We start from the raw sequence: 8,476 nt of genomic DNA, 5'->3' as shown, positions 1-8,476 counted from the left end.
ATGCACTGATCACAAGGCAGTCTTAATGAAGGGAAAACGAAGTCCGCACCTCACTACCATATACGACCAATAAAACAACATTGTATATACTGTACGCATGTGTTGTCACTCATTTGCATGTTCGAGTGGGCAGTGTAGGAGGGATTCACGGTTACTCGAATGATCTCACGGTGCTTCGCCCACTCATCATCATTCACTTCGTGGAAATGTGGTGTTTTTTTTTTTTTTTGTCGCCACGAACGCTGACCTCAAGCTTAAGCCGGGGTCCATTCCGCCCAGCGGAGATTAGCTGTAGCGTAGCAGCCGGGCTCATGCATTTGTTACTGTTAAGGCTCATTCACACTGGCCACTTGAGGAGATCACGCGACCATTTGCGAATAGCGACCAAAAAGCGACCGAAGGCGACTGTTGTTCACAACGGCAAGCCCGGCTGAGAGCGACCTGCAAGTCGCAATCCCGGAGATTCTCGTTCTTCAGCGAGAATTCTAAGAATCTACGCAGTTCACGCGCACTTCGCTGGCACTGTGTAAATTGGTTTCGCGTTCCGGCAACAGCCATGGATTTTGATTCGAGCGATGGCTGGGTTTTGATTCGAACGAACAGGAAGAGGTCGTCCCTGTGCTTATGCGCTCTGCCGTGGTGTCAGCTGTGGCAACGCGGAAGCCTCCGTAGAAAACGCGACGCTGGTTAGTGCGCCCGTGCCTCCGCTCGCGTGAGGTTGCGTGCCTCCGCACGCAAGCCACCTCCTGCCCGAACTTTGTGCGCATGACAACGAGTATTATCGAGAGGAAGTTGTAATTTTTATTTCGCATTGCGTGGGATTCGGTGCACATTATTCAAGCGAAGCTGTTCACCCGATGATCACCTTTGGGTGGCGTGCTCATCCAATGAACGGCAGCTGGAAAACAATTGTCGCAGTTTCACCCGAAAGGCGAAGCATCAATTGCGATAGCAAATTAGTAGAGAGCTATACGGTGTAAGGATAGTAGTTTTATCAGCTGTATAAACTTGGACATGCAGCAGCACCAGCAACGCGCAGAACTGTTGTCGACGCCGTCGGAGCTTTGCCCGCGTTCGCACTTAACGCGCGCGGCGTTTTTATATAAATACGCATTTGGTGCCACAGCTACACGTCGCCTCCCCTCTCTCTCTCCCTCCCGTCCCCCCACAGCCTTTTGCGCGACGGAAAAAGTCGCGTTTGCTCTCTATATATGCAAAGGGGGAAAGAGACGCTTAATTCTGCGCCCCTTCTACTGGACTACGGAGGAATCCTCGCTTGGTACCGAGAGGGCGCCGCCGAGCGTTGCCTGGGCCTCACCCGAGACTAGGGCGACGTGAGGGGGTCCTCTTACGACAGCTACAGACTGGAACAGTACTCACGCCGGCCCTAGCCCGGCACGTGTGTCCCGGACTGTTTGAAAGTGCTACGTGCAGTGTGTGTGCGCGAGAACTGGCAACCTTAGCCCACGTGCTGTGGGGGTGTGACGCGTGTGCGGGGGGAACCGTGCGGGACTCTCTGCCACCGGACATGGAACACTACATCAGTTCGCCTGACCATCAGGCGCAACTCCAAGCCATCCAGCGGCTCGACGCGGCCCTGGCCCGGCAAAAGCGAACGGAGGCAACTCCTAGTAGCTAGCGCCGGACCGGTCCGCGCTGAGGTCTAGTGAGATAGGGGGTTGATGAAGCCCTACGTGGCCTGATCCACCCCTACATGCCGGATTAATGTCAATAAAGTCATTTTCTCTCTCTCTCTCTGGGAGCACGGTGCAGAACGCGTGTTTGCTTTTCGACGTGTGCTCGCTCCCTGTGAAAGCGCGCGTCCCTCGCGCCCTTTGACTCGCACATACAGCGTCCCGAGCGCGGCGACGATTTCATCGCCGTTGACGTCATACGGAACCTCACGGCGACGGCGACGCCGACGGCAGAAATCTGCTTGGGGGTGTGCATATAATGGCTGTCGCAATAAAAGGGTTTGTGTTGTGCTTTCGTTTCCTGTTGTTTGCTTCCAGCGAATGCGACTACGTACATTGGGTACGTTGCTGCAACTGCTGCGTCCCAGAATAACAAGACAAGACGCCAATTACCGGCCTGTAGTCTGCATGTAGTGGCGTGGACGTTGCATTTGGCGTGGACGATGACACATAACACCACTTTCGGCGTGGCGCTGATTGGTTGAGCAGCTTTACGCCCACGGTAGCGCGACAGAAAAATCGAACAGCGAGCGACTAGCCCAAAACGGTCGCTTTTCGAGAAAAGCGACCATTTGCGACTAACTTGGTCGTGCGACCACTGTCAGTCGCCGGTGTGAACAGGGCCTTAGACATGAACTGAACGTACTCAGTCGAACAATGAAAACATGCTTCTATAGTGACCACATTTCTATAAAGGGGCGGTAGCTTCTCGCAGAGTGTTTATGCAACACTAATATTTCGTATGTTTTAGAATGGCACATTTGTTTGCATCGACAATTATGGGCACGGCTAATGGCTTGTTGTACGCTTGAAGTACAGTGCGAACGATGCACCGCTGACAGCAAACAATGACGAAATCCTTGAAAACATGCAGGTTTGCGCCCATGAGATGCATCTCGTTGGACAAGCAGACAAGAACCACCCACCCACTTCAAAATATCACAGGCCTGCGCGGCGCACGCAGCATTGTCACAGCGTAAGTTGGTGGAGCGGCTGAAGAGTAGCTCCAATTTCGGCTCCACGCACAGCAGGGCGTTTGCGGCAACGTCTCTTCACCTCGTTTTGACGAGAACAATCTGAACTGTCCGCCCGGCATCGACGGCCAGCTGTGGCTTGTAATACTCTTAGCAGAGCACTCCGCTGAGTCCTATCAAGCCTGGGTGTAGCTACGCACGTAGTTCTACGATTGGCTTCTTCGGCAGCTGGAGAGGCCATAGCGCGGCGTCTCCTGCTGCTTCTTCAGCAGCAGCAGCAGCAGCAGCAGCAGCAGCAGCAGCAGCAGCAGCAGCAGCAGCAGCAGCAGCAGCAGCAGCAGGACACGCCAGAACATGTACGGAAGATGTATCCAGAATACGCGGTGCACATCTCACAACCCTTGACCCATGGCAAGGTACGTTATTGCTGTTTTTGATGATGATTATCTTCATTGTAAATTGGAATCTTCAAAACGGACTGGTGACAAATAGTCACCTAGCCTGCTTGAGTGAACCAGGTCCAGTTACATGCAGCATGCGATTGCTAAATGCAACTTACGGGTCGGGCACGCTGTGTTTCCAGGCACCTTAACTAGATGGCGCCACCATACTGGCGGAGGCTCGGGCATCTCCGGATCGCGTTGATTGCGCGCCTCACCTGAATCGCATCTCATCGTCTGCGTCTGCGCACGATGCGTTTGCAGGCACCTTACCTAGATGGCGTCATTATACTGACGGAAGCTCGGGTCATCTGCGCCTGCGCGCTTTCCTTGGGTGCGTTTATAGGGCATTTTTCCGCTACTGGATAGTAAGCGCTTGCGTGGCCCAGTGGTAAAACTATCCGACTCCCGCGCAACGGGCGTAAGTTCGATCCTGGCGGGGTCTCGGTTGCTATTTTTCGCATATCCGGCGGTAGCGCTTACGGTCACCAGCGGCGGACACCATCGCGAACCGAAACGGCTATTTGAATGAGCGCATGACAGCTTACGCTGTGAAGCGGCAACAAAAGTGCTCGCCGGGGGCCGTGGTCGGGTGGTTACCACTGATTTTGATTTTGCACTTCTGCAGGAATAGAGTCTGTGCGTTCGATAGCATATTGTTAAGAGTTAACTATGCGCGCATAAGCGCTTGAGCGCGTAGCATTCAAGCAACAACGCCAACGCCAGCCGCACTTGCGTGGCAAATGAGCGAGGTTGTTTACGCTGCAATATGGAACAGGCCGCTACTTGCCACCGCTGTGGCATAAGAGGCAAACTGTGCTTTTCAGTAACTAAAAAATCTATCAACATACCAATAAGCCAAGATATACCGCTGTACGTTGTCGCATTTCGTTCATGGAAGCACCGGCGAGGGCCACTGGCTGCCGTTAATCAAGAATAGTGGTGTATACTGGTGTTGGCGGAGCGCGTTGTTGCAACTTTACACTTTCCTTGTGAGCATCGTGCTATGATACGAGTGGTTCACTTCAAGTCGGTATGCCTAGGACTGAACCAGAAAACTAATCTTGTTAATCTTCTTCATTATCCTGTGGTTCAGGTCCGCCGGTAGTGCTCGAACTCATCGACTGTGCTGGACCAACTTAGGCTGCGTTGAACGACATCGACACCACCTCAAACTTGATGTGGGTGGCTGACAATCGCTGGAAAATTTAGGAAGCATGTTTCTACTCACATTGAGGTTAAATATATAAACAAGTGAAGCTGCGGCGACAATCGCATTACCGGTGCGATATTTTCACTGACCGCCCGTAGCATGGCGCTCACTCGACTGATTTTGTCGGCGTCATCGGCACGCCATGCTGTCACACTACGACCACTCGCGTTCGTCGGTTGCATTGGCGTCATCCTAACATGGCAATATCAGTCTCTCATTGACACGATGTGCCAACTAGCGGGCCGAACGTTGGCGTTGGCGGCAATTTGAATTCTTGTTTGCAATGGTCTTATGAATACCTATATGTAACCTATTACACTTTATTGAATTAATACTATGAACAGCTGGAATTTCTACCGGACAGTCGCTGATACTATTGTGGAATTCCAATGGTTTCACGAATTGATGTGTCGCCAAATCCCGCATAAGTTCGTCTGACTGCTCATATTTGCCTCTACTCAGTTTCACGAGGGCCTTTAATTGCCTCTCACCTTCTGCAATCACAAACGCGAAGCAAATAAGGACGCTTCTTCTAGCGTTTTTCGTTGTCCAAACTGCGAAGGAGCATGACTAAACACATTCGTTTATAACAAAAGAAATATTGTGCTGGTAGGGAGCGCACAATGGTATTAAGCTCGTTTTTGTGCCTTATCACGAGGATGTCATCTTCATTTCTTTGTCATGTCTTTCCCCGCCAAGTGATCGACAATATTACTTTCAAGCCAAGTGGCGTACAAGTGACCGCACTATTTTCGGAAAGGTAAGTCATAAATAAGTCATCATTGTCGGACCCTGATGTCGCCCCGACTGTTCTTCAGCACCATCCACCGAGCTTACACACTTCCACTATTGAAGACAGAGCCGAGAATTGGTATTGGCAAATATAAAATATCGAAAATAATGGAAATGTCAGCCCTGCCCGTCGCACCAGAACTTCAACAGCTTGTGAAGTAAAATAAAATTAATAGCACATGTGTCGAAACTACATGTTCAGAAAGGGAAAATTGGTGGTGCATCCATCCTTTAGAGATATTAAGCTTATTATTTGCTATTAGCACTCGATCTAATGGTTAGTGTGCAATTGTTATAAGTTTTATATCATAATTATGATGTGATGTGATATCATAATTATTAAGTGATACTAGTTGGCATAAAAGAACTGCATAGAAGAGAGGCTCATTACTAATTACAAATACCCAGTGACCAAAGTTGGCCGCAAAGAGGGCCACTGAAGAGCACCACATACCCAGGGTTACATACCCAGTGACACATATCCAGTCACCAAAATTGGTTCAAGGGAAGGTTTTCGACCTGCTGCACCTAAAAAAGCAGTCCAATATTTTATCTGCTTTATCATGGTCTGCCGCATTACTTAAGTTGGTGGGAAAGACCTTAAGCACGCCTATTCATAGGCACATACATGAAATGTAGTGGAACGCAAACTGGGCGAAGCTCCCAAAGTGTGGTCATAGACATAAAATTTATGTCTTACAACTAGAATTAAACCTGGGAGTGTTAGCCAGCAATAGGGGAAATTACTTGTACTAACTAATTGAAATAAAGAAATGACAAATAAATGAAAATGGATGAAAAAAAACCTAGCTTCAGGTGAGGAATGAACCCACGTCTTCACATTACGGATGCGATGCTCTCACCATTGAGCTATACCAGCGCCGTTTCCCCATCCGATTTCTGGGGTATTTATGTTTTTTTTTTTTTTTTACTACAACTAACCCTAGGAGTGTTAACCAGCTCCACCACTCACAATCCCAGGCGGCGGATGTAGAACATCCTTTCTGCCGCAAGCGTCACGAGTACGTGATCTTTTTTTTTTAGGCGAAGGCAACTGCTCAATAATCCCACAGATGCTACCTGAAGGCATCAATGTCGCCTGATTCGATACCCTCGTTATGTTATGTACGAGAAGAAAGGGAACCGAGGGGCCGAAATTTATTAATCATATAAGAAGCCAACAAACATAGACACCAAGAACAACATAGGGGAAATTACGTGTACTTACTGATTGAAATAAAGGAATTGTAAAATAACTGAAATGAAAGTGGATGAGAAAACAACTTGCCGCAGGTGGAGAACGATCCCACGTCTTCGCATTACGCGTGCGATGCTCCTGGTTTACCTCGTAACCCAATCCTAGTCATGCAATTGTTGCCACAGCTTCGCCGAGGTACAGTTATCGTCGCACAATCATCTTCATTTAGGAGCTTCGTAATCCCAAACCTTGCCACGCTAACGTCACGGTGCAGTCGTCATACTGTCGTCGAAACCCCATTGTCGCCATACTCGTTATCACATTGTCGACAGGCCGGCATCATTTTCATCAATATCACTCCTTGGCCCTTTCATTGTAATCAAGCTGTGGTAATTCAATCATGATTATGACGCCATCGGCATGCCGTCTTCCGCATACAGTCTTCGTAATGCATTCGTTTTCATATCATCATCATGAACCGTGTGGGTCGTACAATCCTCGTCTTTCCAGTTTCGTCATGCCGTTGTTTTCATACACTCATCGTCGCTCCATCGTCGCCACACAGTCGTTATCATACAATCGTCGTCATACCTACATTCGCAGTCCTGCCATTATCCTTATGCTAACGTCGTCACGCTATCGTCGTTATACGGCCGTCATCAATCGAGAATCATCATCTCATTGTCTTCATGTCATCCTTGTCACACTGCATTGAGCTGCGCTAGTGTGTACTAAGGAATCCGGAGAGCGCTCCAGCATCAGAGCCCCAGTACTTTAAGCGAGAAGACTTTATAACACCCGTTACACTGAAACTTGCAGGTAGCCGTACCTTCAGATCCCTAAAGCGATTCAGCTAGCTCAAGATGTGTAGCAAGAACGCTTAGCCTGCTCCACAGCTAACGCATAAGTATTAGTAATAAACTCTCGTAACGCGCCCCCGGTGAACGTTTTGTTTTGATTATCTCAACCAGAGTTCAATCAGTATCCAATAGTAGAGCACATTAAACCTAAGCACGAACCTGAACGCTTTTCGTTCCGTTTTGCCACCCTGATTTTAACAGTAATCAGAGCTAATTGGTCATTACACTTCACGCCTGTAAACGCAGTGTATAGTATCTCTGTACTGATTTTCATACCTAGTGTCCATAGCTGCGGAAGATGAGCATTCAGGGCGCACATCAAAGTTTTTTTGCGTTAAACAGAGGAGTTGTTTTCAGGCTGCAAAACTTTCTACATAATGTCTACTTCACTTGTGTGTACATCTTTGTGCTTTCTGTATTCGACGTATTTTTCTTTAGGACGTGAGTGCAGGTTAAACGCTGTGGCGGCTAGTTGCAGGAATAGGTCACTGAGCTTGTTCGGTCGTAAATAGGTTCAGCCTTTGGACGCTTTCAGTGAAACTATTGCCTGAATATTTTCAACATGAAAGTGCGAACATCGAAAAAGGATTGATAAAAGCTTTGGGGATATATCTCTTAACAATACTATTCTTTCACAAGTGACGGGCTATATGTGGTCGGGAATTCAAGCAGTGACAGATGTCTACCTAGCCTTATTTGGGTTGCGTGCTACTCAAACATATTACAGTTCTGCCATCTCTGATACTTACACCTACAATGACACGTCAACCGGCTAACACACTGCGCCGCCTTAAATTTCTGCACCGACTATCAGTAGTGCATTATCTTTCCTTTCAATTCTACACCCTCGCCGCTAACACACTCTCGCTCGTTACCTCACCCACCCGCCTTACATTCTCTCCCCTCTAGTAGAACCCTAGCTATACATACTGCGCCAAGGAGAGCCTCTATATGTCGCCTTGAAGAAGACAAGTCGACTTGTCGAAACGTTGGCTCCTGCTCTCACCTTGTTCTCGTTTTGCTCATCATCTCTGACACTTGGAAATTGCAAAGCTTTTGACTGTGATTCTGCTTGTTTGATTTCTAAACATTTTTATAACAGGATTTCCTCGAAGAATACCCAATTCACGAAGCTTAGAAGGTGTAAGCCTCACGTATTTTCCGCATTTTAACTTTAGCATTGTCGTTCATTCGGGGATCCTTACTCGGCTTTTATTCACAGCCGCTTTCGTCTACAGTGACACCGAGTCCGACGCATTCAGCATCATTTGTACAAGCTGTTGGTTGAAACAGCATGTGTTACGT

Source organism: Dermacentor silvarum, chromosome 5 (assembly GCF_013339745.2).
Source record: "Dermacentor silvarum isolate Dsil-2018 chromosome 5, BIME_Dsil_1.4, whole genome shotgun sequence".
Lineage (NCBI taxonomy): Eukaryota > Metazoa > Arthropoda > Arachnida > Ixodida > Ixodidae > Dermacentor > Dermacentor silvarum.
The sequence above is the reverse complement of the archived record's forward strand: the minus strand, read 5'-3'. Positions refer to the sequence as shown.